General features: G+C 44.3%; 1 long non-coding RNA gene across 1 annotated transcript in view; it reads left to right on the forward strand.

Moving 5' to 3' along the window:
- Nucleotides 1-393: 393 nt before the first annotated feature.
- LOC144593968 (uncharacterized) overlaps nucleotides 394-12,450 on the forward strand; it is a 39,069-nt gene continuing 27,012 nt past the window's right edge. Inside the window, exon 1 of the long non-coding RNA XR_013547308.1 lies at nucleotides 394-424. This is a non-coding gene — a long non-coding RNA (uncharacterized LOC144593968). The remainder of the gene's footprint in view (nucleotides 425-12,450) is intronic.

Raw genomic sequence — 12,450 nt, forward strand, 5'->3', positions numbered from 1 at the left:
GGGTCGAGACCCTTCTGGGTCTCGTCCCGAAACGTCACCCATTCCTTCTCTCCTGAGATGCTGCCTGACCTGCTGAGTTACTCCAGCATTTTGTGAATAAATACCTTCGATATGTACCAGCATCTGCAGTTATTTTCTTATACAACTCCAAAGTTAAGTCAGTACAGCAGAACGTTGGAAGGAAGAGGCACAAAGGCGAGGTAGATTGATGTGTTAATTATAGGATCTATACTTTACTCTTACATTACACACAAGTCGTGACTTCTTGGTTCCGCACGCATCAGAGTACAAAGGTAAGGATGATTAATATGTTTATACCTGACAGTGGATTGCAACTTCTCGGTTCTGCATGAAACAGGATACAAAGGTAATGACAGTGAATGTGTCCACCGGCTGGTGGCTTCTGAGTGCCGCATGTGTCAAGGTAAGGACAATGAATATATTGACAATGATACTAGTTGGCGTCCTCTGAACTTCGCACGCAGTGGAGTTCAAAGATAGTGACAACAAATGTGTTAATGGCACGTCTGTGTGTAATGGAGGTATAATGGAAATAACAGTGAGAATGTTAAATGGTTGACACTACTACTATCGTCTTTTGAACTCCGCATGGAAGGGAGTTCACAGGTAGGGAAAATTAATATGTTAAATAACAGCTACTAACTGGCAGCTTGTTTTAAAGTATTGATGAACTGTACACCTCCAATGGCTTTTGGGACTTCCACACTGTCCCACTGAATTGCTCCCGCAGTTAGTGTTTTGCTCAAGATACCAGCATCTGAAGTTCCTCTAATGTAAACTCTGCACAAACCTTCTTCTGATTCCACCACATCAACACAATGTTTAATGTTTTATCCTCTTATATCATTAAAGGTATTCTAGGTGTGTACCCTTGGCAATTTCTACATGCTATTTGTTATCTTGGGAAAGGAGTGTATTTATAGTAATATTTGAATTTTCCCATTTGAGAAACAATTTAAAAAAACTGCAAAACCTCAGCAAGTCAATAGGGGCTCATGTTGTCGACCTCTTCATGGTGAGCCCTGTCAACTGGCCTCGGTCAGGCGAACGACAACAAACAGAGATAGCAGAAGCAGAAGCAGAAATAGCAGAAATAACAACGAACATGCAACAACAGCTTGCAGCCCAAATGCAACCTCAGTCACTGCAGCTTGGCGCCAACCCGGACGGAGCATGCTCCCTTCTTAGGGCGGGCACCTACGGATGTCGAACTGAATGGCATCACCCTGCTGCAGCTGAATGCGGAAGGCCTCACCAAGGCAAAGGCCACCATCATTGAACATCTACTACAGACCCACAAAGTCACTGCAATCCTGCTCCAAGAGACTCACAAAAGTGACAGCTCCCACCTGAAGATCCCTGGTTATACCCTGGCCGCCCACACCGAGAGCCACACCCACAGGATTGCCACCTTTGTCTACAGCGCCTGGAGGGCATTACATAACTCCTGCTGCCTCAAACGCAAGAAGAAGAAGAAGAAGTGGAAGCAAGTCAATCAGCTCCTGCGGTAAGAGAAACAGTAAAGGTTTGACACACTTCATTTGATGTTTCCCTTTCCACAGATGATGCCTGGCCAGCTGAATGTTGCCAGCATTTTCTGTTTTTATTTCAGTTTCCACCAGTTATCAGTTCTCCTTTTGAGAAATATTTGGGTCAGGTTTTCCTGTATTTCTGGTTGACTCATATGTTAGACTGCAGTTTTAAATCCAGTTTACAGATGCAGAAAGGATGAACTGTTAAACTGGGGAAAAGTCTTTGTTGGAATTTACTTGTTCAGTTCTACCCAACAAGAAGTTTTCTGTCTCTTTCAGACACATATCACAGTACCTAAAGTTTTGATAAATCTGCTTGCATGCTAAGAAGGCTGCCAAGTGTGCAGATATTGATTTTTGCTGACATCCATTAAAACAGTGATATAAAATAATTCTGTGGCGCACATTAGCAATCCTGCGGTATTTAAATATTCCGTGGATCAGTGTTTACATAAAAGCTCTGATTCCACTTTTCCTTTTGAATGTGTTCATTGACACATTGGCCTCCAGCCCCCTAATGTCATCTGCACCTGTGCACTGTTGACTGCAGGATCATATAAATGCCTCCAGCTATGCCCTGAGGGCTAGAAAGTTAAGGGTGAAGGTGATTTCTAACTTTCTTTTCTAACACTAAAGGTCTTTTTTTTTAGTTTGGTTTAGTTTAGAGATACAGGGTGGAACAGGCCCTTCTGTCCGCCGAGACCAGGCCAACCAACAATCACTCGCACACTAGTTCTGGGCCTGCTATCTGTAAAGAGAGGGATATACTCCTCGGAAAAGCTGATCGGAGTAAATACCTCAGGTAAAGTAGTTCACAAATGGTTAGCACATTGAGTGATTTTTGCACATTTGCTGGCTTATGAACAAAATCGACTCAAGGACATCTTTTAAAACTGAACACGTTTTAATAATATATCTGATTTATAGATATCTGTACTCTTTTTCTAACTATTTCATTACTCATTCGTGCCATCCAAAATATGCTTTGAATATTTTTTTTCTATTTATTTGTTTTCTGTTTTAGGTACTTGAAAAAACTCAACCTTTAATGCTCCAATGCAATAAAACACTGCAGACTACTCCACCTTGGGGTAGCTACAGTATTAGTGGCTGACAATGGAGCCACTAACAGCATAGATTTTACGGAGGATTTTGATTTCCAGGGAGGCTGTAGGTTCCGACAGTGATTTTAATTGCTTACGGCTCTGTGTGTGAAGAAATATGTCCCGTCATCTACTCTGAATGGTTTAGCTCTATCTTCATGGGGTCTTTCTGGAAATGCACATAAAAGTCATCCAAAGACATTACCTTAAAGCAACATCCTCAAAACAGATATGCAGCTTTGTTTAAATGTGATTTAATCTTTACAAATCCATGCCCTTTCCGGTCCTTTGATATTTGCTCATGCTAATGTGGTCGGTAAGCCTGTCTTCAATGAAAGTTTCCCTGATCAGATATTAAGCTGTATTATCTGCTTATTAAACCATAATATCAGCATATTATACTATATATATTATACAATATACAGAATATTATACTATATATTACATTATTCTATATATATAAGCAGATAAAACAGCTTAATATCTGATCAGGGAAACTTTCATTGAAGACAGGCTTACTAACCACATTAGCATGAGCAAATATCAAAGGGCATGGATTTGTAAAGATTAAATCACATTTAAACAAAGCTGCTAAAAAAAAAGTATATATATATATAGATGAGGCTCTCACTAGGGTCTCCTCGATATACCACAGCTCCACTCTTGCTCCCTCTGCCCCCATTTATAACAAGGACAGAGTCCCCCTTGTCCTCACCTTCCACTCCATCAGCTGTCGCATACAGCATATAATCTTCCAACATTTCGCCACTTCCAATGGGATCCCACTACTGGCCATCTCCAACGGGATCCCACTACTGGCCACATCTTCCCATCTCCACCCCTTTCTGCATTCTGCAGAGACCGTTCCTCCGCAACTCCCTGGTCAACTCGTCCCTTCCCACCCAAACCACATCCTCCCCAGGTGCATTCCTCTGCAACCGCAGGAGATGCAACACCTGTCCCTTTATCTCCCCCCTCAACTCCATCCAAGGACCCCGACTGTCTTTCCAGGTGAGGCAGTGGTTCACTTGCACCTCCACCAACCTCATCTATTGTATCCACTGTTCCAGGTGTCAACTCCTGTACGTCGGCGAGACCAAGTGCAGACTTGGCGATCGCTTCACAGAACACCTCCGCTCAGTCCGTCTTAACATACCTGATCTCCCGGTTGCTCAGCTGTTTAACTCCCCCTCCCATTCCCAAACTGACCTTTCTGTCCTGGGCCTCCTCCATTGTCAGAGTGAGGCCCAGCGCAAATTGGAGGAACAGCACCTCATATTTCGCTTGGGTTCGCGTGGGGATGGGGGGGTAATTGGGAGAAACTTTTTTGAATCTCTTACCTCGACGGAGATGTGATTTTTTTCCCGTATCGTATCTCCATCTGCACTGCGGCCTTACATCAAGGAGTTGGCGGCCTTTGCTGGAGATGGATTGGGAGCTCCATCACGGGGAGCCTGCGGACTTACCATCACGGAGCTCGCGATCCCTTTGCCAGTGATCGACCTCGCAGCTCCAGCCGTGGGTGCCGGCGGACTTTAACATCGTGGAGCTCGCGGTCTTTGGTTAGAGACCTATTTTGGGGAACTCCAAGCCACAGCGGCTTCGACCACCCCGACTGCATCGTTCGTCCCGACGCGGGAGCTTCGATCACCCCGACTGCAGATGGTTCGACCGCGGGAGAATAAAGAGGACGAAGATTGGACTTTTTTGCCTTCCATCACAGAGGAATGTGGGGAATCCGCTGTGGTGGATGTTTATGTCAACTTTTATGTAGTTGTGTGCCTTGTTGCTTTTTTTTCGTATGGCTGTATGGTAATTCACGTATCACTATTCCTTAATTGGTACGTGTGACAATAAAAAGATGTTTGAAACCTTCGAAGAACAGGAAATCCTAAGAGATTCTACAAGTATATTAAAAGTAAAAGAGTGGTTAGGGAGATTAGCAAATGGAATTGAACTTTGTCACGAGTGAAGTGCTGCACTGTGTTGTGTCAAACCAGTGCAGAGCTTACAAGGCAGATGGAACAGACAGATCATGGAAGACAAGGGCATGTGTTGTTGAAAGTGGCGGTTCAGGCGGACAGGGTGGTGAAAAAGCAATTTAACACACTTGCCTTCATTAGGAAGGGTGCTGAGTACAAAAGTTGTGAAATCGTGATACATGTCCTTGGAGTGTAGACACAAAGTGCTGGAGTAACTCAATGGGCCAGTCAGCATCTCTGGAGAAAAAGGATACGTGATGTTTCAGGTTGGGACCCTTTTTCAGACTCCTTCCTTTGAAGAAGCCCTTGGTGGGACCACACTTGGAGTACTGCATGCAGTTCTGGTTGTCCAGTTATAGGAAGGATGTCTTTAAGATGGAAACGATGCAGAATAGATTTCTCAAGATGTTACCTGGTCTTGCGGGATTGAGTGATGGAGAGAGGGTGGGGAGGTTGGGACTTTTGTCTTTGGAGCGAAGGCGACCGAGGAGTGATCTTATTGAAAATGAACAAGAGACGTGGATGAAGTGAACGGCCACCATATTTTCCTCAGAGTATAGGGTTATAAATCAAGGGAGCATAAATTTCAGGTGAGCAGGGAGAAATTTTAAGAGGGAACTCAATGGAAACTTTTTCACCCAGAGACTGAGCTGCCAAAGGAATCGTTAGAAGTGGATATAATTATGGCATTCAAAAGACATTTCCACTGACATTTCCACACAAAAAGCTGGACAGCATCTCTGGAGAAAAAGAATAGGTGATGTTTTGGGTTGAGATCCTTCGATAGATATATGGATAGCGACACTTTAGAGGGATATTGTCCAAATGCAGACAAATTAGACTATCCCAGAATGTCAGTTTGAATGGTGTGGACAATGGCACCAGGGCTTTTTTCCCCATGATTCTAGAATACATCTGGCAGATTTGTCGAAGAACTGCACAGTTTTTTACTCATGTCACTCACTTTACCGCCCTTTTCCCATCGCCCTGCCATTTTTTCCCTCTCACATGTTCATAAAATCCCCTTTTGAAAAAATTGTGTTTTAAGTCTTCTTCCATCTTTTCTTTCAAGCACAGTATTCCAAATCATAACGATTCACTATTGGGAGAAACATTTCACTTTCCCTCTTTTTTTCGAATTGCTTAAAAGGTGTATCTTTTGATACCAATGTTACTGCCTCAGGCAAAAGTTCCGTCCTATCTAAATACCCTTGTCTGAAGAAGGGTCCTGACCCGAAACATCACCTGTTCATTTCCTCCACAGATGGAATGCTGCCTGACCTGCTGAATTCCTCCAGCACTTTGTAGTTTGCTCAAGATTCCAGCATCTGCAGTTTCTGGTGTCTCCTAAATACCAGTGTAACTTCTTAAATATTTTGGAAACATCATTATCTTCTTCACTTTAAGACTGACAATCACAGCCTCTCTTAGTTTCACCGCATAGCTGAAGCCAATCGTCCCTGGTACATTGGTAAATATTTACTGCACCTTTTCCAGATTTTTGCTATCCTTCGTAAAGTACATGGCACAAAATTGAATAAGGTGCTCCAGCTGAAACTAATCAGTATGTTTGCAAAGATTCAGAACAATTTCCTTGCTTTTATTTGCCTGTCTCTGTTTTTATGCAAAACACCACGGTGCACTTTTGAACAGAGCAATCAGTTTGTTTTGACACCTTAAAAGTGGTCTGAATATAAACTCTTGGCTCTAAAACCACATCCCCTTTAAAAATCGATGATTTGACAACCATTCCTTGGTGTATTTGCTATCATATCTAATGTAACAATTAACACCAGCTTTATCGCATTGAATCGGTTATCGGATCCAATTTATGTATTAACTTTATTCCACCATGCTTTGTTTGTCACCCAATAAACTATAACATAATTATATAGTTATGTGGGAGAGTGGGAGGATTTAAACATTGAAGAGTACAGGAGGGAAAAACAATGGAGTGCAGGGTTATCCTGTCAACCTTGGCATTGGGCTGTAAGCGTGAATGCTGTCTGCAACTCATCAGAAAATGAGAAGAAGCGTAATCGATCAATTTAAAAGAAATCATTCAATCAGAATGTAACCAATCTTTATTTTTGTGTTAAATAGTGATCCTTGGGATTGTTTGACTATGCCAGCAAGACCAAGATGAATACATAGTGTCAAAAGAAGGCCAGAAACATCCTGAGGGCAATATACTAATATGCACTCCCTATTCACAGTTGCTTTGCTACCCAGGAAGGTTACGCCCATGCTTTATGCACTTTGGAAGTTTGATCAATCTGATCAGAATGGAGATCACTTCTGGAGCTTTAAGGGCCTGTCCCACTTAGGCGATTTTTTAGGCGACTGTCAAAGTCGTAGCAGATCGCTGAAATTTTCTTTTACCCGAGGTCAATGATCACAACAATGCCGAGTGAGGTCGAGATTACACCGTCTTCAGAAACATCGCAAAATTCCCACGCTGTCAATGCTTCTACGGCGTCCTAATTTTCACTGAAATTACTGACAAGTCGGTAAGTACTTGAGAGTTTTGAACTATAACATCTTGTATGGGTTACTTAAAAACCAAGTTTCACTGTAACAAGCCATAAACTGGGTTGACTTCCAGTTTACTAATGCCAGTATTAAGAAATTTAATTTTAAGAGTGGTTAAATGCATTTTTGTGAAAAGTGTGTAGGCATTCTTTGAAAATGTACGGGGGATGCATATCTGGTTTCTGGGTTGCATATCTGGGTTGGGAGCCTACTTTACGTGTGATCGCTGATGGCCATAAACATCGCAAAAATTCCCACGCTTACCTGACCATCAAATTGTTGCCTCCAATCTACCTGTCAAATGTCCTGACGGTAAATAAATTGGATAAACACAAGTATTTTATGGTATCTTGAAATGACTTTACTTATTTTAATATAATGTGCTTCTAAATGCATCTCAGAGAACCTAGCAAACCTGGGGACAGCAGGCGACAGCGCCCGCAATAAGCAACGATACCTGGCGACAAGCTAGCTGTCGCCGAGAAATTTCACTCCGGATGATTTCTCAGCGATGCGCTGAGATCCACTACAATTCTTGGAAGACTCCTCATGATCATGCCCACGACACCCTGGTGAACTGTCGGCATCAGCCTAGTCGCCGGCAGTCGCCTTAAAATCGCCTAAGTGGGACAGGCCGTTTACACTGTATCCCGGAGAGGGCAACCATACTATGCAGTTCCAGATTCAAGATTCAAGATTCAATTTATTGTCACATGTACCAATTAAGGTACAGTGAAATTTGAGTTACCATACAGCCATTCTAAGTAAAAAGCAACAAGACTCACAGCCACATAAAATAAAATTTAACATAAACACCCACCACAGCAGATTCCACATTCCTCACTGTGATGTAATAAAGTTCAATCAACTTCCTCTTTGTTCACCCACGGTCAGGGCTGTTGAACCATCCGCAGTCGCCGCTGCCGACTGTCTGAGGCCCTCGTGTCGGGATGATCTAAACTCCGGCATCGGGACGGATTGAAACACTTTTCGCAGCTCCCGAGTTGGCCTCTTCTTACCAGAGACCGTGAGCTTCACGGCGTTAAAGTCCACAGGCCCTGTGGTTGGAGCTCTCCACAGTCGATCCTCGGCAAAGGATCGCAGTTCCACGATGTTAAAGTCCGCGCAGCGCCCGCGGCTTGAAGCGCCGGTCCGGTCTCCAGGAAAGGCCGCACCACTCCAAGATGTTAGACCACAACGGGGACGCAGATACGATATGGAGGAAAATCGCATCTCCATCGAGGTAAGTGATTGTAAAAAAGTTTCTCCCAATTCCAGTTAAGGGTCCTGCCTTTAATTGTGCACTTTCAAAGTTTTATTAACACAATCGAGCATGTTCGCTGGATTGCTGCCTGTGATGCTCTGTGGAATTGAACTTGGAAGAAAATTTTATTCTGTAGAACCAGGAACATGTTCATACTTGAGGCAAATCTTTTCCATCTTTCTGCAGTCTTCAACTATGTGCTGGGGCATTTTCTAATACACTACACAGTTTATGCTGCTGTTCACAAAATACCATTTCATTAATGTCCCTCAGGAAAACAAAAACTCTGTTCAGCTGAGCAGAGCAAAGAGCATCTCATGCCCTTTGATGAAGACCTATTTCCGTCCGTGACTCCATCATGTGTTCTTGTGAAGTCTGAGCCACCAGGTCAAATCAAAATAGTTTCTTCAATAAAAAGTAAGTACTTGCACTGCAAGAATGATGAATGATGAATGCATCTGCAAAGTAAGGTGCATGGTCTGAAGGAATCATAGTGCAGCATTGCCTGAAGGGGATTGATATTCTATGAAGAAATATTATTGGTAACTTTGAACAACTCCTAGCACTTCTCAGAGGTGCATGGGCCCTTTGGAAGGTAGAAGATATCGTAGAGTAGAATCATAGATGGAATATTTGAAATTATCACTTTGAATGTGATCATTTAAATTCTGACTTTGACTTCAGTTACCATGGCTGATCGTTGAATGCCATGTAATGTTCTGATGTTTAATTTTTTTGTCATGAACTCAGAAGTTCTGTTGACCAAAGCTCCAAGCACCAGGCATGTCAAATTCTGCTCATCTCCAGCTCCACACTCTCTGCCTTCGGGAGCTGTAAGATTCGTCGACTGCCACCCTGGTTCTCTCTATGATTATCGGAACACTATCCTGCAAGGAGCGAAAGGTCACATCAACGACTGAGTAGAATAATGTGTGCCTAACCATTGAAACATGGGTGAAGGACACTGAGGGAGGGGTGCGTAATTGCATAGGGATACAAGTAAGTGTGATTATATGAATAAATAGATATGTGGCAGAATGATGATTGCATCTGCAAAGTAAGGATTGATATTCTCGGAAGAAATATTATTAATAACTTTTACAAGTATGATTCCAGGAATGAGTGGGTTAGCATATGATGAGCGTTTAACAGCACTGGGCCTCTGCTCGCTGGAGTGGAGAAGGTTGAGGGGGGACCTCATTGAAACTTACAGAATAATGAAAGGCTGTGGATGTGGAAAGGATGCTTCCACTGGTGGGAGAGTCAAGGACCATAGGTTATAGCCTCATAATTAAAGGGAGCTCTTTTAGAAAGGAGGTGAGGAGGAACTTCTTTAGTCAGACGGTAGTTAATCTGTGGAACTCATTGCCACAGGGGGCTATTGAGACAAAGTCAGTGGATGTTTTTAAGGCAGAAATAAACAAATTCTTGATTGGAAAGGATGTCGAGGATTATGGGGAGAAGGTAGGAAAATGGGTTTTGGAGGCAGAGATCAGCCATGATTGAATGGCGGAATAGACTCGATGAGCCAAATGGCCTAATTCTACTCCTATAACTTGTGAACTTGTGAATGTGAACAACTCCTAGTACTCCTCAGAAGTAATCAGGCGCTTTGGAAGATAGAAGATATCATTGAGTGGTATCATAGATAGAATATTTCAAATGATCATTGAGTGGGATCATTTTACTTGGGACTTTGACTTCAGTTAGCATAAGGATGCACACGATTATATGAATAGACAGATCTGTGGCAGAATGATGGGTGCATCTGCAAAGTGAGTGAATGTGAAGGCTGGTGTACAGTAGTTGGCTTAACAGTGCAGAGAGAGAGCTAGGAGTGATGTTCGCATCAGGTATTGGTGTGCTCTTGGGTTTCACCTTGGGGGCCTTTTCTAACACAGTTAGATCAACAAACTGCCTCCCATACAGAATCCAGGAGTGTGATACCATTCTCCTGCCCTGTCACTAACCATTACCTCAGGGCTTTCTCCTCAATTGCAGTAAGTTCCACATCCTAACCTCTGTTTGACATAACAGAAAGCTCTCCTGAATTCCCAACTGGATTCAGTAGTTGCATTGTTTGCACAACCCCTATTATTGAACTCAATAGACAATAGACACGTGTCACGTGTGGCGGCGCCTAACGGCTGCGGCTCGCTGGCAGTCTGTTCGTCTTTTTTCCTTTTTTTTTGTTGTGTGTCGGTGTTGGGATGGTTTTTGTTTTTGTTTTTTGGCTGTGTATGTGTGGGGGTGTGGGGTGGGGGGTGGTGGGGTGGAGTGGGGGAAACCTTTCCTTTTTAAGTCTCTTCCTCACGGCGCGGGGCGCGGCTCGGCCGCGGGCCTTCCATCACCCGCGGGGTCTTCCATCGCCTGGTGCGGCTCGGCCGCTGGACTTTACATCGCTGGTGCGGCTCGACCGCGGGATCTAACGTCGCCCGGCACGGCCGCGGGACGGTTCAGCGTCAGGTGCGGCTCGGCCGCTGGGCCTTCCATCGCCCGGCGCGGCTCGGCCGCGGGTCTTTACATCGCTGGTGCGGCGCGGCCACGGGACTTTACATCGCTGGTGCGGCTCGGCCGCGGGACCTAACATCGCCCGGCGCGGCTTGGCCGCGGGACTTAGCAGCGCACGGTGCGGCTCGGCCGCGGGGACTTCCATCCCCTTACGGGGACTGTGCGGGTTGGTCGGGGACGAGCTGTCTGTCCGTGGGCGTGGGGAAGAGGGTGGAAGTTTTATTGCCTCCATCACAGTGAGGGGGTGTTTGGAGTCACTGTGATGGATGTTTTTGTTAGGGTCATGTGTCTTGTGTTCTTTTTTTTTGTGTGACTGCTGGAAATGTAATTTTGTTCGGTACCTCGGTACCGAATTACAAATAAAGCTCTGTATTCTGTATTCTCTGTATAATAGACAATAGGTGCAGGAGGAGGCCATTCGGCCCTTTGAGCCAGCACCGCCATTCAATGTGATCATGGCTGATCATTCTCAATCAGTACCCCGTTCCTGCCTTCTCCCCATACCCCCTGACTCCGCTATCCTTAAGAGCTCTATCTAGCTCTCTCTTGAATGCATTCAGAGAATTGGCCTCCACTGCCTTCTGAGGCAGAGAATTCCACAGATTCACAACTCTCTGACTGAAAAAGTTTTTCCTCATCTCAGTTCTAAATGGCCTACCCCTTATTCTTAAACTGTGGCCCCTTGTTCTGGACTTCCCCAACATTGGGAACATGTTTCCTGCCTCTAACGTGTCCAACCCCTTAATAATCTTATACGTTTCGATAAGATCTCCTCTCACTCTTCTAAATTCCAGTGTATACAAGCCTAGTCGCTCCAGTCTTTCAACATATGACAGTCCCGCCATTCCGGAATTAACCTAGTAAACCTACACTGCACGCCCTCAATAGCAAGAATATCCTTCCTCAAATTTGGAGACCAAAATTGCACACAGTACTCCAGGAGCGGTCTCACGAGGGCCCTGTACAACTGCAGAAGGACCTCTTTGCTCCTATACTCAACTCCTCTTCCATTGGCTTTCTTCACTGCCTGCTGTACCTGCATGCTTCCTTTCAGTGACTGATGCACTAGGACACCCAGATCTCGTTGTACGTCCCCTTTTCCTAACTTGACACCATTCAGATAATACTCTGCCTTCCTATTCTTACCACCAAAGTGGATAACCTCACACTTATCCACATTAAACTGCATCTGCCATGCATCCGCCCACTCACACAACCTGTCCAAGTCACCCTGCAACCTCATAGCATCTTCCTCACAGTTCACACTACCACCCAGTTTTGTGTCATCTGCAAATTTGCTAATGGTACTTTTAATCCCTTCATCCAAGTCATTAATGTATATTGTAAATAGCTGCGGTCCCAGCACCGAGCCTTGCGGTACCCCACTAGTTACTGCCTGCCATTCTGAAAGGGACCCATTTATCCCCACTCTTTGCTTTCTGTCTGTCAACCAATTTTCTATCCATGTCAGTACCCTACCTCCAATACCATTTCCTCACAAGTAG

The sequence above is a fragment of the Rhinoraja longicauda genome, chromosome 5 (genome assembly GCF_053455715.1).
Source record: "Rhinoraja longicauda isolate Sanriku21f chromosome 5, sRhiLon1.1, whole genome shotgun sequence".
Lineage (NCBI taxonomy): Eukaryota > Metazoa > Chordata > Chondrichthyes > Rajiformes > Arhynchobatidae > Rhinoraja > Rhinoraja longicauda.